Here is an 18,409-nt window from a genome sequence, read left to right as displayed (position 1 = left end):
ACTCAGAAGCCAGACTCATTACTGGGCACATTTCAACCCCAGTCACTGTCGCAGCCACCCCTCCCCGGCAACCTCCCCCTCCACCAGCCAAGTGACTCCTGTTTCCATCATAATTACTTGTTTGGTTTCACCTTGAGTTCACACTCCTGTCCTGTCTGTCACCTCTGTGCCTAAACCCTGCTGTCACGTAGACATTCAGTGAGAATAAACTCCATGAAATCATAATATGCCTTAGGAATCCATATTTATGAACAGGACAGACTAAGTTGTGCATTTATCTTGTAATTATTGTACATCTATCAGGTGATTTAAATATGTTTTTAAAATAAATCCTTTTTTTAAGTTATGAAGACATTAAAAGACAGTCCTATTAGTTTTGGAAATTTTTGTGGATGAAGTACATTTATACAAAATGTGGTTCTCAGCTCTTTTTGTTTCTTAGAATGCATCAAATGCATAGGAAATGAGAAATAATTAAATAATGAAATGTTTAATAAGCGAAATGTTCCTCCAGCTGTTTCTTTTTAACACTTACTTTTACTTAAAATTGTACATTTCCTCAATTTAAACATTTGATATGTTTTCTATGTTCTATTGTGTATAAAATATGGGTTTATGAAATTTCCAAATCATTGCATTCTGTTTTTATTTACCTTTATTTACACAGTGTCCTACGGTGCCCGGGAGATAATTTGATCTGTTCACTTAGTTTTGTCGTGGCCACAACATAATAACTTGTAGGAACATGATAATATAAGATGATCATATAAGATATAAGATATTAATTTGTGGGAACGTCATATTATGTCGTGGCCACAAAATCATTTTGTCGAAGCAACAGCATCCTTATGTCATGGCTACGACTTCTTATGTTGAGGGAACAGCATATTTTTTTCTCGTGGCCACGACTTTAATGCGTAAACAAACCGTGACGATTGCAACCCAGGATTATCAAAAATTTATAATTTTTTTTTATTAACATTAAACGTTTAATTTAATATTTGTATATTATTATGTGTATTATTATTATTATTATTATGAAATTAACTTATTAGGGCTATATTTTTATATTTATTGTTACATATGCTTATTTCCCTTTCAATTTGTGTATGGCTTTACCTAATTAAATTTTTTTATAATTATGCTAGCATTTGCTACCCTACCATATATTTAGCAAATAAACACCTGTGTTACGTCCCCTATTATCAGGACGGGCTTGGCAAGCGTTTTGATAGTAATAGGAAACCAGCCCCAGCCGACAGATCACCAACAACACAAAACTAAGTTCCACAAAAGTATGATTTATTTAAAGTGGAAAGAATAATTAAATTAAGGAGCAACGGCTTCAGGGTGCCCCAAGGCCAAAATAATAAAATAAACTTATAACCAAACATATATAAATTACTTAATCAGGGAATAAACACAATTACAAAGTAACTTCCCCAACTCCCTATAAATAAACAAATCATCATCAGATGAGAATCAGATGAATCAGACCAAAGTAAATGGCAGGACACCCCTACGCTCCTAAAACAGAAACAAAGAATAGACCAAAGAACCAGAATCCGAAGCTCTTCACGCCTACAAGCCAACACCAGAATGAGCTCCATCTCTTCGGCAAGTGCCACCTTTTTAAAAGCGGCCAATCAGTAGATCCACCAATCAGACTCCACCGGCGACAGCCAATCCCTGCACATATATAGACAAAACAACACCCACACAAAACAAATACCTAGGATCGTAACATCCCCACACATAACAAAAAAAAAAAAAACAAAAAAAAACTTTTTTTTTTTTTTTAAACAAAACTAAATAGGCCAAATAGGCTTTACAGTTCTTAACGTCAGCCAAGATGGTGTTCATTAAACACTTGAAAGTCGCCGGTGCGTTCCGAAGCCCGAAAGCCATCACAGTATAATTCAGGAAATTGTCTGGAGTAACAAAAGCAGATATTTCGGCTGCACGTTCAGTTAAGGGGACCTGCCAATACCTGCCAATAGGTTTCGGAACAAGTAGACAGGGCGAACTCCAAGCACTTCGACTCGGAACAGCAAAATTATTGTCCAATAGATATTTCACTTCAGACTCAATGATTTTTCGTTTCCCTGGATTGACTCGATACGCATGTTGCTTAATGGGTGGATGTTCATTCACATCAATATCATGCTGAATGGCATTTGTCTGAATGGGCACATCCGAAAACAGTCCTAAAAAAGACTGAATCAAACTCACAATGTCATCTCGTTACAGAAGGTTATGGGATCTGCCGACGGGAGGAGGAATCCGGAGCTCTTCACACCAACAAGCCAATACCAGAATGAGCTCCATTTCTTCGGCAAGTGCCACCTTTTTAAAAGCGGCCAATCAGTAGATCCACCAATCAGACTCCATCGGCGACAGCCAATCCCTGCAAATATATACACAAAACAACACCCACACAAAACAAAGACCTAGGATCGTAACACCTGACAATTAAAGTTTTGACTTTATGATTGTATTTATGCCCATATGTGATGATAAATGACTGTATTGTGTTTTCATTTACAAATTAAACTACATGAATGATTAATTCCTCAATGAAACACTATAGTATTTATAATTATGGTCTATTAATTAGCCGAAATAAAATAAAATATATTAAATTTAAACTGCATGCCAGCAAAAATTCCAGTCAGCAAAATCAAAACTTTATTGGCATGTGGAACATTTACAGTAGGCTATTATGTACAAAAACGTTCAGAACGTTAAGTAAAGAGATTGAAATGAAGGGAAAAATGAATAAACAAATACATAAATATAACCAATAATAATAATATTCATAATAAACTTCATTTGAATGCTGACTATTGCACGTAATACTGTGCGGTAGCCAAGGCCTATGGTTAATATAATAATTTAATAATGTAATAATTTCTATAATAAATAATAATTTAATGATTTCTTAATTCAAAATCAAATATTAATGAATCCATCTCTGATAATCCCAGGTTGCTATGGTCACACAGATTTGTTTACACATTAAACTCGTGGCCATGAGAAAAATATGTTGTTCCCTCAACATAAGAAGTCATGGCCATGAGAAATGGATGTCGTTCCCTCAACATAACATCTCGAGGCCACGACATAAGGATGTTGTTACCTCAACAAAAAGATCTTGTGGCCACGACATGATATGATGTTCCCATGAGTTAATATGAAGTTCCCATGAATTAATATCTCATGGCCATGACATATTATCACATTCCCATGAGTTATTATGCTGTGGCCATGGCAAAACTATGTGAACCAACCATGGCATCTTCCAGGCACAATAGCGTCTCATTCTTTTTTATTTTTTGGAATTGTGGTCGTATTCTGTATACAGCTGAAGTATAGTTTAGTTGTGACTTCTTGGATTGTAGTCATGATATAGTAGTTTTTTACATACTTACTGGTCGAGGTTTGATACAAGCTTATTATCTGGTACTTAAAGACATTGAATAAGCTTTTTTTTATCCTCTAGGTTCTTCTTGCGGTGCAGTGTGGTTTTATTCAGTCTTGTGTTGTCATTTGGCTTAGGAGATGCTCCAGCTTGACAGTTTGGACAGAAATCTTTCTACATTTACCTCTCAAATCGCCTCTATAGAACAGCTCATGGGTTGAATTATGTGGCCCACTGCTCCGTAGATGGGCAGCACTGGATGCCTATGAACTGACAAACCGATCTATCTTGTGCCCCCATGGACTAGTTGAATCTACTGCTGTAAAACCAACTTTGGGATGAACAGCTCCATTTAAAAAAAAAAAAACACTTTTGACAGCACAGCAGATCTGCTTGATTAAAATGACCTGGCGACAGGACAAGGAGTTTGGTAACTGTGTGTGAGTGATTCTTCAGCTGTGAGCTCTGACGTTCACTCAGTCAGTCAGTCAATCAGTCAATAAATATAAAATAAAATAAAACCAAAAAATAATGGTAAAATAATTTATGATCGTGGAAATGTTGCCACAACTGATGGATCATTCATAATTTGTTTAGATTATATTTTTATAATAATAATTCCATGATCTATTTTCAATGTCTATAGTGTATAGCCAAAAAATTTACAGATTACAAAAAAAGAGAGAAAGAAATCTGTTTTATAAAAATTAACTATGTGTGATAAAAGTGCCTGTAGCTAAAGAAACACCAGTACACAAATGTATTGTATGTGATTAACTTAACATAGCCTTTGTGTCCTGTATTAGATATTTGTGAAATGTATTAAGCCTGTTTAAGATGCATAGGTGTTAATGATATATGGGTTTACACAAATACTTTATTGGTCCTCAAGGGAAATTCAGCCCGGTCTTTTCAAAGCTACTGTTATTCAATTATTCATAATACCAGGAATCTTAAGAATAAAGATAATGCATCAAAAATATCCCTACATGACAAAAACAAAGTGAACATGCACACAATACTTATGTGTATGTTCTGTCAAAAATAAAAAGATCATCTTAAAAAAAAACCCTCATTATCATTTTAATCTTATTGCCTACAACTTGTTCTGTTCCAAATCTTTGTTGTGGCACAGTTTACGCAGGTTTTTTTTTTTTTTTCTCCTAGCTTTTCTCCTAAGCTGTCTCCTTTTGTCCGGCCAGACACTTTAATGTAGATACTGCAAAACTCTTTTCATAGACAGACTCTGAATAGTTAAAAACACACTTGTCAGAAATGTTCTTTTCATATTTTTTTATATTTGCATGGTAGATTAGACAATTGCATTCTGTCCACTAATGAAAAGCACACATTTCACACATTCCTTGTGAATCTTAACACTTACACTTCAAGTTGTCGGTGTAGGTCACTCTCGTCAAATTTCACAGGCATACTTGTGAGTATGAAAGGTTAGCCGACATGTGTTTAAAGATGTTAGATTGTGAACATCAAGACTGTTTCATTATCATAACCATTATCATAACCATTATCATAATTCTATAGTATTATACAATTTATTACAAATTATATACATACTCACTGGCCACTTAATTAGGTACACCTTGCTAGTAATGGGTTGGACTCCTTTTTGCCTTCAGAACTGCCTTAATTCTTCGTGGTATAGATTCAAAAAGGTTTTGGAAACATTCCTCAGAGATTTTGGTCCATATTGACATCATAGCATCATACAGTTGCTGCAGATTTGTTGGCTGCACATCCATGAGGGGAATCTCCCATTCCACCACATCCCAAAGTTACTCTATTGGGTTGAGATCTGGTGACTGTGGGGGCCATTTTAGTACAGTGAACTTATTGTCATGTTCAAGAAACCAGTCTGAGATTATTTGAGCTTTGTGACATGGTGCATTATCCTGCTGGAAGTAGCCATCAGAAGATGGGTTCACTGTAGTCATAAAATGATGGACATGGTCAGCAACAACTCAGATTTAATGATTGGTACTCATTTGGTACTTAGGGGCCCAAAGTGTGCGAATAAAATATCCCCCACACCATTACACCACCACCAGCCTGAACCATTGAGACAAGGCAGGGTAGATCCATGCTTTCATATTCTTTATATCAAATCCTGACCCTACCATCTGAATGTCGCAGCAGAAATCGAGACATTTTCCAATTTTCTATTGTCCAATTTTGGTGAGCCTGTGTGAATTGTAGCCTCTGTTTTCTGTTCTTGGCTGACAGGAGTGACACCCGGTGTTGTCTACTGCTGCTGTATCTCGTCTGCTTCAGTTCAACATGTTGTGTGTTCAGAGATGGTATTCTGTATACCTTGGTTGTAACAAGTGGTTATTTGAGTTACTGTTGCCTTTCTATCATCCCTAACCAGTCTGCCCATTCTCCTCTACCCTATGACATCAACAAGGCATTTTCGTCCATTAAACTGCCACTTACTGGATATTTTCTGGATCTTTTTCTAACCATTTTCTGTAAACCCTAGAGATGGTTGTGCGTGAAAATCCCAGTAGATCAGCAATTTTTTTCTCAGACCAGCCCGCCTGGAACCAACACCCATTCCACGTTCAAAGTTACTTAAATCCCCTTTCTTCCCCATTCCGATGCTCGATTTGAACTTCAGCAAGTTGACTTCACTAAATCTAGATGCTTAAATGCATTGAATTGCTGACATGTGATTGGCTGAATATCAATTTGTGTTACCAAGCAATTGAACAGGTGTACCTAATAAAGTGGCTCGTGAGTATATATATATATATATATGTGTGTGTGTGTGTGTGTGTGTGTGTTATAGAGAGAAAGAGAGAGAGAAAGCAATAATACATGAGTAGCAACACGGCTGTGATTCAGTCGTAGGTAATCGCAGCATGCTGATATACAGCCATATCGCACATCTATGAGTTGTTGCTGAACTTTTATGTAATTATTTCAGACATGCCTATTACCAAAATTTGGTACAATTTCCAAATATGTATGTCTTCATGACGTTTATATAACATTTAGGCAATTGGGTATATATATATATATATATATAAAAAAAATTTTTTTTTTTTTTTTTTTTTGACAAGGACATGTCTGTTCACTGTGTAACTTGTTGGAAACCTGTTAATCCCTTCAGTATATAGCAATTCTTCCACACCTCACAAACCATTATGTTCAGTTTTAATGTAACCTCAAATCGTGGTGCTTTAAGGATTGCTCCTTTCCATGTAGGCTTTACTTTATGAATGGAAGGCTAGTCATGCAATTCAAAGCCATGGATGCTGGAAAAACCAGAAGTGAGAAACAATTAATTTCTTCTATATGCATTTCAAAAAGGATAGTGATATATGATGGAGCTGGAGGTGTAAGCATTCAGTACACTGCTGTATCTTTCCAGTGTGCATACTCATTAATTTTCATAATCCATGTATATGAGAATGAAAATATTTACTTAAAAGTCTACAGTATGTCTGTCTATGTGTTTATTTTATGAAGGACAGGCACAGAAAAGGGCCGCAGGTTCATAAAACATGTCTGATTAAACGGATTGCTTGTCCTCGAGCTCAAATATCAATTCGTTTTTTTTTTTTAAACTAGACCAAAAACTGGGATGGAAGCAGGCAGCGTTACATAGTACAGGTGTTTTGCCCTAGTTTTTACAGTAGGGTGGCTTTTCAAGGGCCCTTTTAATCTTTTCTATGATATGCTGGCATTTTGATTTTGTATACAATATTTTGCTGACAGCTGCAGCAGTTTTAGGTATTTCGATGCATGAGGAGGATTGGCCAATGTAGTTTTGGGTAGAGGATGATGAATTTGTCTTTGTGGGCTCTCTTACATAAAACGAATGCTGAGATGGTCAGGCAAATGCAGGAGGAATGATGTATTGTGAAGTGTTTGATTCAGCTGCAGAGAGGTGTGAGGTGACCTTCTACAGAGATTATGTTCTTTCTTGTCAAGGTTAGGGCGTATCATTTAAAAAGTTGCCCACATTTTAGCTTTATTGCATTTTTATGGGTTTAGATTTACATTCATATGAGGTTTTCCAAAACAAAGTGGTTAAATGATTGTTTACTACCACAAACCTGGATGCATGCAGATCTTTCTGGATGCATGCAGATGTGAAGTCCCTAATTTTTTTAATACATTTAAAGGTAATTTAAAATTAAACAAAATCACAGTTATTTTTATATTATGTATTTTAAGATTTATATTTCTGTAGCAACAACTGTTCTGAGTTCAAACTGGCTGTTTCAGTAAATTTCTGTAAATCAACAAGTCTCTGTTACAGCTGGTCTAGATGAACAATTAACGGAGATGCTCACATGAAACAATCAGTGCTGACATGAGACTCACACAAACTCCACCCACATAGTGCAAAGCCTGAGACCACGGTTTACCAAACCGTGACAGTACCCTCCCCTCTAGGAATGCCTCCTGGCATTTCCAGACGACCCTACTGTACCTGTCGATTGTAATCATCAATCAGGGAGTGATCCAGTATGTCCCTAGCAGGTACCCAACTCCTCTCCTCCGGACCGTAACCCTCCCAGTTCACCAAGTACTGGAATCCTTGTCCCCTCTGTCTCGAGTCCAGAATACGATGGGGGAACCGGGGTGGGCGGGTTAATTTGTGAATAAAACACAGGTTTAATTTTTGACACATGGAAGGCGGGATGAATCATTCTGTACGCCGGAGGTAGTTTGAGGCAGACTGTCACCGGACTAATAATCTTGGTGACAGGGAACGGGCCAATAAATTTGGGAGGTAACTTATTAGAAACGGAACGGAGCTGAATGTTGTTGGTAGAAAGCCACACTTTTTGACCTATGACATATACGGGAGGCTTAGACCGGTGGTGATCGGCCTTGGCCTTGGTGCGCACCCTCACCTGGAGCAGAGTCTCGCGGGCTCTGCTCCACGTGCGGTGGCACCTCTGGACAAAAGCGTGGGCGGAGGGAACTGCGACTTCAGATTCCAGACTAGGAAAAATAGGTGGCTGGTACCCTATTCTACACTCAAACGGAGAGAGGCCCATGGCTGACACTGGTAGCGAGTTATGAGCGTACTCAACCACAGAGAGTTGTTGACTCCAGGAAGAAGGATTCTTGGAGACTAAACATCGCAACGTTCTCTCTAAATCTTCGTTGGCCCGCTCAGACTGACCGTTGCTCTGTGGATAATAACCCGGAGACAGACTTACCGTCGCTCCTAATAATTTACAAAACTCTTTTCAAAATTTGGACACAAATTAGGATCCCCTGTCAAAAACCACATCTACCTGGAGGCCATGTAACTGAAAGACGTGATCAATTACTGTAATCACTGTCTCCTTGGCTGAGGGTTATTTGGGCAAGGGAATGAAATTTGCTGCCTTCAAGAATCGGTCCACTACATTCAAAATGACCATCATGCCATTAGAGGGTGGTAACAAAATCTAGAGCGATGTGGGACCAGGGTCTCGAAGGGACAGACAGCGGTTGAAGAAGCCCATCCGGAGGTTGGTTAGATGTCTTACCACTGGCGCAAACTGAGCAGGCCAAAACAAAATCGTTAATGTTGCGAGCCATAAGTGGCCACCAGAATCGTTGCTTTACTAAGCACGTGGTGCAGCTTATCCCTGGATGACAAGCGACATTGGAGCAGTGACCCCACTGAATAACGTCGGACCGTAACTCCTCCGGAACGAACTACCGATTCGGTGGGCACCCGGTCGGAGGGGTTACCCCTTCTAAGGCCATTTTGACCTTCAGCTCGACCTCCCATATGAGTGATGAGATGACTATACTCTCAGGTAAAATACACTCGGGAGTCACTGGGCATTCAGTAGGATCAAAAAGACGTGACAAAGAATTGGGTTTGAAAGCCGGGCTGTAGGGAAAAATCAAAGCGACCGAAAAAAAGTGCCCACTAAGCCTGCCTGGAGTTGAGTCTTTTGGCAGTTCTAATATATTCTAAGTTCTCGTGATCGGTCCAGACGATGAAAGGTACCCCCGACCCCTCCAAACAATGACGCCACTCCTCCAATGCTAATTTGATGGCCAACAACTCTCTGTTACCAATGTCATAATTACGTTCAGCAGGAAATAAACAATGAGAAAAGAACGCGCCCGGATGCATCTTGTCGGGGAGATCAAGGTGGTCAGAGGTGAGACTAGTTGGATAAAATTGCGAATAAAACACTGATAAAAATTGGCGAACCCCAGAAACTGCTCTACGGCCTTACGGGAATCTGGACCTGGCCAGTCTATCACAGCCTTAACTTTGTCAGGATCCATACGTATTACCTCAGACGAGACGATGTAACCTAGGAAGGGAACAGACTGTGCATGAAATACGCATTTCTCCGCCTTAACAAAAAACCCATTCTCTAGTAATCTCTGGAGCACTCGTCTGAAGTGTTTCACGTGTTCCTGGAGAGACAAGTAAAAAATCAGTATGGCATCCAGGTAAACATATATGAAATGATCTACCATGTCTCTCAACAGGCGAGTTGGAGAGCCCGAACGGCATCACAAAAGTATTCAAAGTGCCCTCTAGGGGTGTTAAAAGAGGTTTTCCACTCATCCCCTTCCTAATGCGGCCCAAATGATAAGTGTTGCATAAATCCAGTTTTGTGAAGATGGATGCTCCCTGTAACCTTTCGAATGTTGAAGACATCAACGGCAAGGGATACGTGTTCTTTACCATGATGTTGTTCAGCTCTCAGTAATCAATACAGTAATCAAGGTCACAGGGAACCATCCTTCTTACCAACAAAAAATAATCCTGCCCCCGCTGGAGAAGAGGAAGGGCGGATGAACCTCGATGCTAGAGAATCAGAAATATATTTCTCCATGGCCTCACTCTCCGGAATGGAAAGAGAGTAAAGCTTGCCTTTAGGTGGGGACTTACCTGGAACTAACTCTATGGCGCAGTCATAGGGACGATGTGGAGGGAGAGAAGCAGCGCAGGACTTACTGAACACTTCCTTCAGGTTCCGGTACTCAACGGGCACGTTTGACAGAACCGTAGCCTCCTCCTGAAAAACAGAAACAGACACAGCAGGACAAGCAGAAACCAGACAAGACTCATGACAACGTTCACTCCACAAAGTGATGGTGTTGGAACCCCAATCCACTCGTGGGTTGTGTTTGACTAGCCAGGTGTGACTTAAGACAATGGGTGCCACAGGGGAGTCCATGAGGAGGAAGGGAAGGGTTTCGGTGTGGTTGTCGGAGGTGAGGAGAGTTGTGGGTCCTGTTGTGTGGGTGATGTGAGGCAGTTCCTGGCCATTGAGTGCACTGATGGTAATCTGGTGTGAAAGTGGAGTGATAGGAAGTCTTAGGTTTTGTACAAGGGTGGTGTCCATGAAGTTATCTTCGTCTCCTGAGTCCAGAAGGGCTTGACAGGTGTGAGTGTTGTTGGCCCACCTCAGTTTCACCGGAAAGAGAGTTGATGATGTTGAGGACTTCCCTGTGGAGATCCCACCCGATAGTAGCCTCAATCTTACTACTGGGCTGACTCTTTTACCGGGCAGGAAAGTAAAAGATGTCCAGAGCCACCGCAATACAGGCATAGTCATCGGGACCTCTGTCTCTCTCTCTCCTCCCGGGTGAGTCGAGCTCTACCCACCTGCATGGGTTCATGATCGATGATGGGACCGCACGTGTTCTCCCTGCTCGAGTTGCCACTCTCAGGGTTGCTGGGAAGATGTGTGTGACAGGCCTGCACCCCCAGTCAATCAATGCGAGCATCCACGCGGTGCTCCAAGTCGATGAGTCTGTTGAGGCTGGTAGGCAACTCGAGAAGGTAGATCTCCTTGTGAACACGGTCGGCCAACCCATGCAGGAACATATCCCACTGCGCCTCCTCGTTCCTTGCACGCGCCCACCAAGGTGTGGAACTGGATAGAATAGTCCGCCATGGAGTGATTTCCCTGCTTGAGGTCCACGAGCTCTCGGGCCGCCTCCTTGCCAGCCATGGCCCGGTCAAAAACTCTCTTTATTTCTTCTGAGAGGGAGTGGAATGAGGCACAGCATTGGTCTCGGTTCTCCCACACCGCCGTCCCCCACAGGGCGGCTCTTCCGGAGACTAAAGTCTGAACAAACGCCACCTTGGACTCCTCGGTCTCAAAGGTGCGAGGCTGCAGAGAGAAATGCATGGAACATTTAGTCAATGATGTTCTGCAGTAGTTCTCACCAGAGTAGTTCTCCAGCACAGGAAGGCGTGGTTCCGGCCAGTAGTGGTTCTCGGGGATAGCCCGGGAACGGACGGTGCGGGTGGCGCAGCGGGAGTGGTCAGCTGTTGGATCTGCTGGGTGAGCTCGGACACCTGTGTCACCAGCGCTTGGACAGCGCGTCCGGTGTTGACTATGCTCTCCTGCTGGTGATCAGTGCTGGTGACGTTGTGGTGAATGAAATCTGAGAGTGATGTGGAACTTGCTGCTTCCATGTTAGGTCAGAGCGTTCTGTAACAGTGGAAGAAGGGGAGGAAGCAAGTGCAAGTCAATGATTTTAATGAGCAGTCAAACAAACAAGTAACATGAAAACAGGATGATAGGTAGGTGAGGCGAAGTCTGAAAATGATCCGGGGAGTGACAATGTCCGATGGGAATCCAGGAAGTGGCGGTGAGGAGAGGCAGCAGGAGAGCGTGACACAGGAACAGAGATGAGCAAGCAGTGGAGGTGAAGGGTGATATCTGTGGAAGGTGAGGAGTGGATGGGGTTCCGAAGACAAAGACGAGCCAACGACGAGAAGAACACAGAGAACAGGAACGAGAGACCAGGCATAAACACAGGGACTGTATACAACACTCTGACAAACACAATGACGAAAGACAGGGCAATAAGTAGGGATCGGGTAATGAGTAGCAGCTGGTGTAGATGAACAATTAACAGAGACACTCACATGAAACAATCAGTGCTGACGCGAGACACACACAAACTCCACCCACATAGTGCAAAGCCCGAGGCCACGGTTTACCAACCGTGACACCTGGTGGTTGGGGACCTGTGGTCTAATGCTCGAGTCTGGATTTGGTGGATGCCAGGAGAATGTTACCTGCCTGGATATATTATCCCAACTGTAAAGTCTGGCGAAAGTGGGTGTTTTTCATGAATCCGTCTTACTTCCAGTGAAGGGAAGTCTTAAAGCTTCAGCACAAAAATATATTTTTGTACAATGCTATGCTTCCTTTTTTGGGGGGGGGGGGCAGTTTGGGGAAGGCCCTTTTCTATTAATGACAGTACCCCTGTGCATAAAGTAAGCTCCATAAAGACAGTTGAATGAGTTTGGTTTCAGAAGAACCTAAGCCCTGACCATTGAAGTCCATTGAATACCTTTGGGATGTACTGAAATTGATATTTCTAGCCTATTATAGCTTCAAAACTTGGGGTTTAAAGCTATTAGCATGAAGCTTTGAACCAATACTTTTATCCATGTTTTTTTATCAACAATTTTGTGAGAGAAGACGAACACGAAGGTTCTAGGTGGAACACTTGTGGATGTTAAGTACACATGGAGTAATAATAAAGCAGAAAATACATCATAAAATACCACAGGAATTCATTGGTCAAAAGTTGATGGAGGACTGCACCCACCCATCAATTTCTAAATGAGATTACAGAAGCGTCTTGAATCTTAGAGGCTGCATGATTTGATTTGGTTTATTATGGTGAACTGAAGACTGAGACCATTGAGCAATGAATTGTCTCTTCATTCAATATTTGCAGAAGTTCAGTGATTATGACCTATGAGATTGCAGTGCATTGGTGGGGAAATCATAATCAGTTCTCACGTCCCTGATAAAGAATCTTGTTCCTCTTAAATCAATTATCGCACGTGTCTGGCACATGTGCTACATCTCAAGTGTCGCCTTCAACACACACACACACACACACACACACACACACACACACACACACACACACACACACACACACACACACACACACACACACACACAGGAGTCTAAAGTCTGCTGTTAATTCATTTGTTTGATGAAGGACTATGTGTATTCCTGTTGTCATGGCCTTGAATTATGACCCTTGGCTCTCATGAAAGCACTGTATTTTTCACAGGAAGAGAGACTGCTGGCTGGGCATTAGTGCTGCCATTGAAATGTGTGTAGTATCCTACAAGCCCTCCATCACGTGAAAGGTCAAAGCGACAAAGTCATCAATAGGGTGTTTGGGGCCCCTTTGGGAGCCCTGTAGGCTTGAAAACAGCTGTCCGGCCATTGGTCTAATCCTTTCTGTGCTCCTTTAGATGGCCATTATCCATCTCTGCTTGTTCACCTAATCTCATTTTGGCAACTAATGCCTTGCCCCTGAAAAGTATGCTGACAGATCACATGGAAATAATGACTTGCATACACCAACAAATTGGATCTCTTGAGTTCTTTAACCCTGAGAGAATAGCTCATACTCTTATTTACTAGTCTGCACTTAGAATAAAATAACAATTGTATTTCAAGTCTGAGTAAGATGTATTGGGGCTGGAGTTTGAGATTCATGATTTGGCTGGCTTTCTGTTACAGGTGCATTTGAGTATCTCCACATTTTGCATTTATGCAATGGCATATTTAACCCATTGTGCATTTTAATATCTAAATTGAATAAGATATTAAATAAGATATTCATAAAACAAAATGCAATAGAGGGACATGGTCTCTGCCATGATATTGTTAATCAGACATTCTGCTATAAATATATTTAAAATATATAATAAAATACTATAATAAAATTTATTTACTTTTCTCTCAGAGTTCAGATGAGGTCATTTGACATATGGGCCCCATGGTCAGTGATTTCATAGTTTTTAATCCATGCTCATTGCAAACTGAATCCCTGTATGGCCTTTGAAGCTAATGAGCTTGTTTGTCTTGCTGACATTAAGGGCAGTTAAAAGTTTTTGCTGCCTTACTATTGTAAGCTGTTTCTTTGCTGTTGTTAAGTATCTCACTATTTATGGGGACACTAAGAAATGTATGGTCGTTCATGAGTTTTGCTTTCATTTCTTAATGGCGAGTGCAATTTGATGTTTTGCCAAGTACTATATCCTTCTTCCTCTTTCAGATGTCTACATTTCTAAGATGGATCCTTTGATAATGTATGTGACTGACAGATCTACATGTCCTGCACTGATATATCCAAACCTTCATTAGAAGATGGATAGGAGGACATGATCACACAAAGTGTCTCATCAAGCTGTTTCTGCTATTCCCTGGAAAAATCTCACTCTACTGTCAAGAACAGGTTTGGACCATATTTTACTCCAAATTCGATGGAACAAAATGAAAAATTGTATATGGAGGAAAATCAATCAATCAATCAATCAATCAATCAATCAATCAAATATATTGCTGTTTTATACATTAAATTGTTATTCAAAATTAATTTCAGTTAAAAAAATTATAATTTTGCAATTTTTATCATAATAGTACTGAATACAAGCTTCATTTTTTAATTCAGATTAATAGAAAATAATATTATTTAATTTGAATAATGTGAAATATGAATATGATATATTTTTATGAGATCCACTTTCTTATATCTTTCTTTGTTGTGAGTCAAAAACAGTTTTAGATTACATTTTAAATTGTAGTTTAAATAAAAAAATGTATGTCAAGTCATGACCATCCTCACTTGGCTTTTATAAAATGTATGTGTCTTATTTGTTTGCATACAAGCTAGTGTTAAAGATGCAATCATGACACTGGTACCACGGGTCAACCTATATGACTGTCTGCAGGTCAAAGGTCAGCATGTGATACATTGGCCCCATGAGCAGTTATTCCATATACAGGTTTGGGTGATTGTTGATGTGATAACTCTTTATAGTCGGGGGAAAGCTGCTTAGATCTCGAGGGTGCATTTAGAGGCTGCAAGACCCTTGACTTTTGATGTGCCTTTGTGCACAAATCAGAGTAAATTTCAATCAAAAACATTATGTTTCATTGCTCTTATTTAAAGACTACGCTTTAGACTTTTACCACGTTCTCCACTGTAAGCCTGCACTTTTTAAAAGACGACTATATCAGGGCTCTGTCCTTTGATATTTTCTCTGCATGATGATTCTTATGGCTGTGAATGAGATGATGGTGTGATAACTTTAGAGCATCCTTACACTTTTACTGGTAAACCAGTGCGGATCAGAAAATCGAATCTAAATAAGATTTCTATACAGACGCTCAGCACGCTGATGTTCAAACACAGGTGATATAGGCTACATTGTAAGAGTTTTTCAATTAAAACAAGCTTAAATGCAATGTCCCTGTAATGGTGTTCTTTGTATAGGAAGAAGGAGGCGGGAACCGGCGGACAATCAAAATACTTTAATAATAAAATAAAGACAAAACACATGTGCACAATGCGCATGCAGCTCCTCACGGACGACTGCCGTGCACAAACAAAAACCAAAACACAAATAAAATTCCAGGCCCGGTCCTCTCTCGTCCTTCACTGTAGTCGCTTCTGTTTTATATCCTTCCATCTCCTCCATGAGACTCGAGACCTGTGAGTGTCGCAGGTGTCGTTCATTTCCAAACACTCCACCGGCCTCGCTCCGTTCCCACGGCTCTCGGCCCGCTCCACTCGCCACAGTCCCCCTCTTCCAACAGCACCTGCTTATCAGGCGTTTCCTGACTGGATGAGCCTCACCTTAAAGGGTTAGTTCACCGAAAAATTTAAATTCTGTAATGAATGACTCACCCTCATGTTGTTCCAAACCCGTAAGACCTCCATTCATTTTCGGAAGATATTTCAGATTTAGTCTTTCTAATCTTTATGTTTCTGTAATCATTCTGAGCTTTCTGTCCCTCCATTGAAAATATACGTACGGTATACTGTCTATGTTCAGAAAGGTAATAAAAACATAATCAAAGTAGTCCATGTGACATCAGAGGGTCAGTTAGAATTTGTTGAAGCATCAAAAATACATTTTGATCCAAAAATAACAAAAATTACGACTTTATTCAATATTGTCTTCTCTTCTGGGTCTGTTGTGAGCGCATTCCCAACACTGCAGTGTAGTGACATCCGGTTCGTTAACGAATTATTTGATTTAACCGGTTCTTCTTAGTGAACCGGTTGAACCAGTTCACTAAAACGAACTGAATCATTTGAAATGGTTTGCGTCTCCAATAAGCATTAATCCATAAATGACTTAAGCTGTTAACTTTTTTAATGTGGCTGCCACTCCCTCTGAGTTTAAATAAACCAATATCCTGGAGTAATTAATTTACTCAAACACTACACTGACTGAACTGCTGTGAAGAGAGAACTGAAGATGAACACCGAGCCGAGCCAGATAACGAATGAAAGATTGACTCGTTCTCGAGTCAAGTACCAGTTTAGATCACCAGTAGTGATGATGATACGTTCGTACACTAAGTATATCTTCTGTAAGTTACACTTTCGTAAGGTTGGTCTGGACCATTCGTAAGCTCTCTCTTAGAGTTGTTTAAGCTCAAGACGCTAGTTGCCGCCACTGTGCAACAGTCTTTAGAAATCAGCGCAGTGCAGTACAAGTCAAACTATGGCATGACAACAATGATTTTATGTTATGGACATTTTAAGACTAATAATAAAATATGTTTGCAATGGATACAGGCCTATTTATGAAGTGGACTTTATGTGGTATCAGAACTAATATGGTGGTAATTAGCCTAGGCTATTTCGTAATGTCATTAAAACGTTTAAAACCACTTTTGATAATTAAAATCTGGCAAACAATTTGGCTCAAAATGGATAAGATCTATAAATGGGTAAGCATGGTGGTGTCCAGTAAGCGACCAACTATGGCAGCGATCCAGCGTGTCCTTGTATTGAATAAAAGATGGCGCCTGACACGGAGTCCAGGTAAATGTTTTTATTATGAAAAACTTAAGCCCTTTTGACATTTTTCCTGACGTGGCTATATTAAAAAAATTTCGCTTCCCAAGACAACTCATTATGGAGCTGCTGGACCTTCTCAGACCTGCGCTTGCCAAGCTAATGTGGCGGATTTTTGCTTTAAGCCCTGAAGTCCAGCTGCTTGCAGCGCTAAGGTTTTTTGCTACAGGGAGCTTCATCGAGGTCATGGGAGAGGGCAGAGTCTTGGGCCTGGTGGATGGCACACTCAACACTATCGCCAACCCATCAGTGATTGATCAGGCTTATATATCGCGAAAAGGATACACGGCCATAAACGTGCAGGTTTTAGTGGACCATAGGGTTGTGATCTCCGACATGGTGGCAAGGTCCAGCAAATCTTCAAGTTCCTTTGTGACGAGAAGCTTGGTGCCCTTTTTTTTACGTTGCTTCCCCATCATATTCTGTCTCTCTCTCTCTCTCTGTTCATTGTAGATAGGTTGCTTTTTATTGAAAACATTAACCAATGGCAATCAATACCGCATTAAACAGAAGTAACTGCAGCTGCTTGCCAATCAATTCTGGTTGTAAAGTACCTTACCATTAATAAAAAAGTGTATTACATAATTTTTTTGAAGTCTTTAAACCCACAAGTGGCACAATGGGATAAGGAGGGTGGAAGATTAGCAAGGGATACCCAGTTCGTCTACCCGTCACAATATATCGTGTGAACATATTACTGACAACTTGATAATTTAATTTATAGTCTATATTTTACTGATAACTTAAACTATGTTAAAATAAATGTTACTGGAATAATTTGAAGAATGTTTCATTTGCATAGAACGTGTTGTCTTTCTGTGTGTCAGTCTGCTTCACGTTGAATCACGCATGCGCAGTATTATCAGCTCCTTGGTTCTCGAATCGGACATGTCCGACAGAAACGGTTCTCGGTTCAGTGTACTGGTTCAGTGTACTGGTGATCCGAAAACCGATGCAACCGGTTCTTGACTCGAGAACGAGTCAATCTTTCGTTCGTTATCTGGCTCGGCTCGATGTTCATCTTCAGTTCTCTCTTCACAGCAGTTCAGTCAGTGTACTGTTTGAGCAAATAAATTACTCCGGGATATTGGTTTATTTTAGATCAGAGGGAGTGTCAGC

At 40.4% G+C, this 18,409-nt stretch overlaps 1 long non-coding RNA gene across 1 annotated transcript in view; it reads right to left on the bottom strand.

The window, feature by feature from the left end:
• The window catches only part of LOC132119283 (uncharacterized), a 319,186-nt gene that overhangs the window by 79,742 nt on the left and 221,035 nt on the right, over positions 1 to 18,409 (bottom strand). The window lies entirely within an intron of this gene.

This window comes from Carassius carassius, chromosome 38 (genome assembly GCF_963082965.1).
Source record: "Carassius carassius chromosome 38, fCarCar2.1, whole genome shotgun sequence".
Classification (NCBI taxonomy): domain Eukaryota; kingdom Metazoa; phylum Chordata; class Actinopteri; order Cypriniformes; family Cyprinidae; genus Carassius; species Carassius carassius.
The sequence above is the reverse complement of the archived record's forward strand: the minus strand, read 5'-3'. Positions and strand labels throughout refer to the sequence as shown.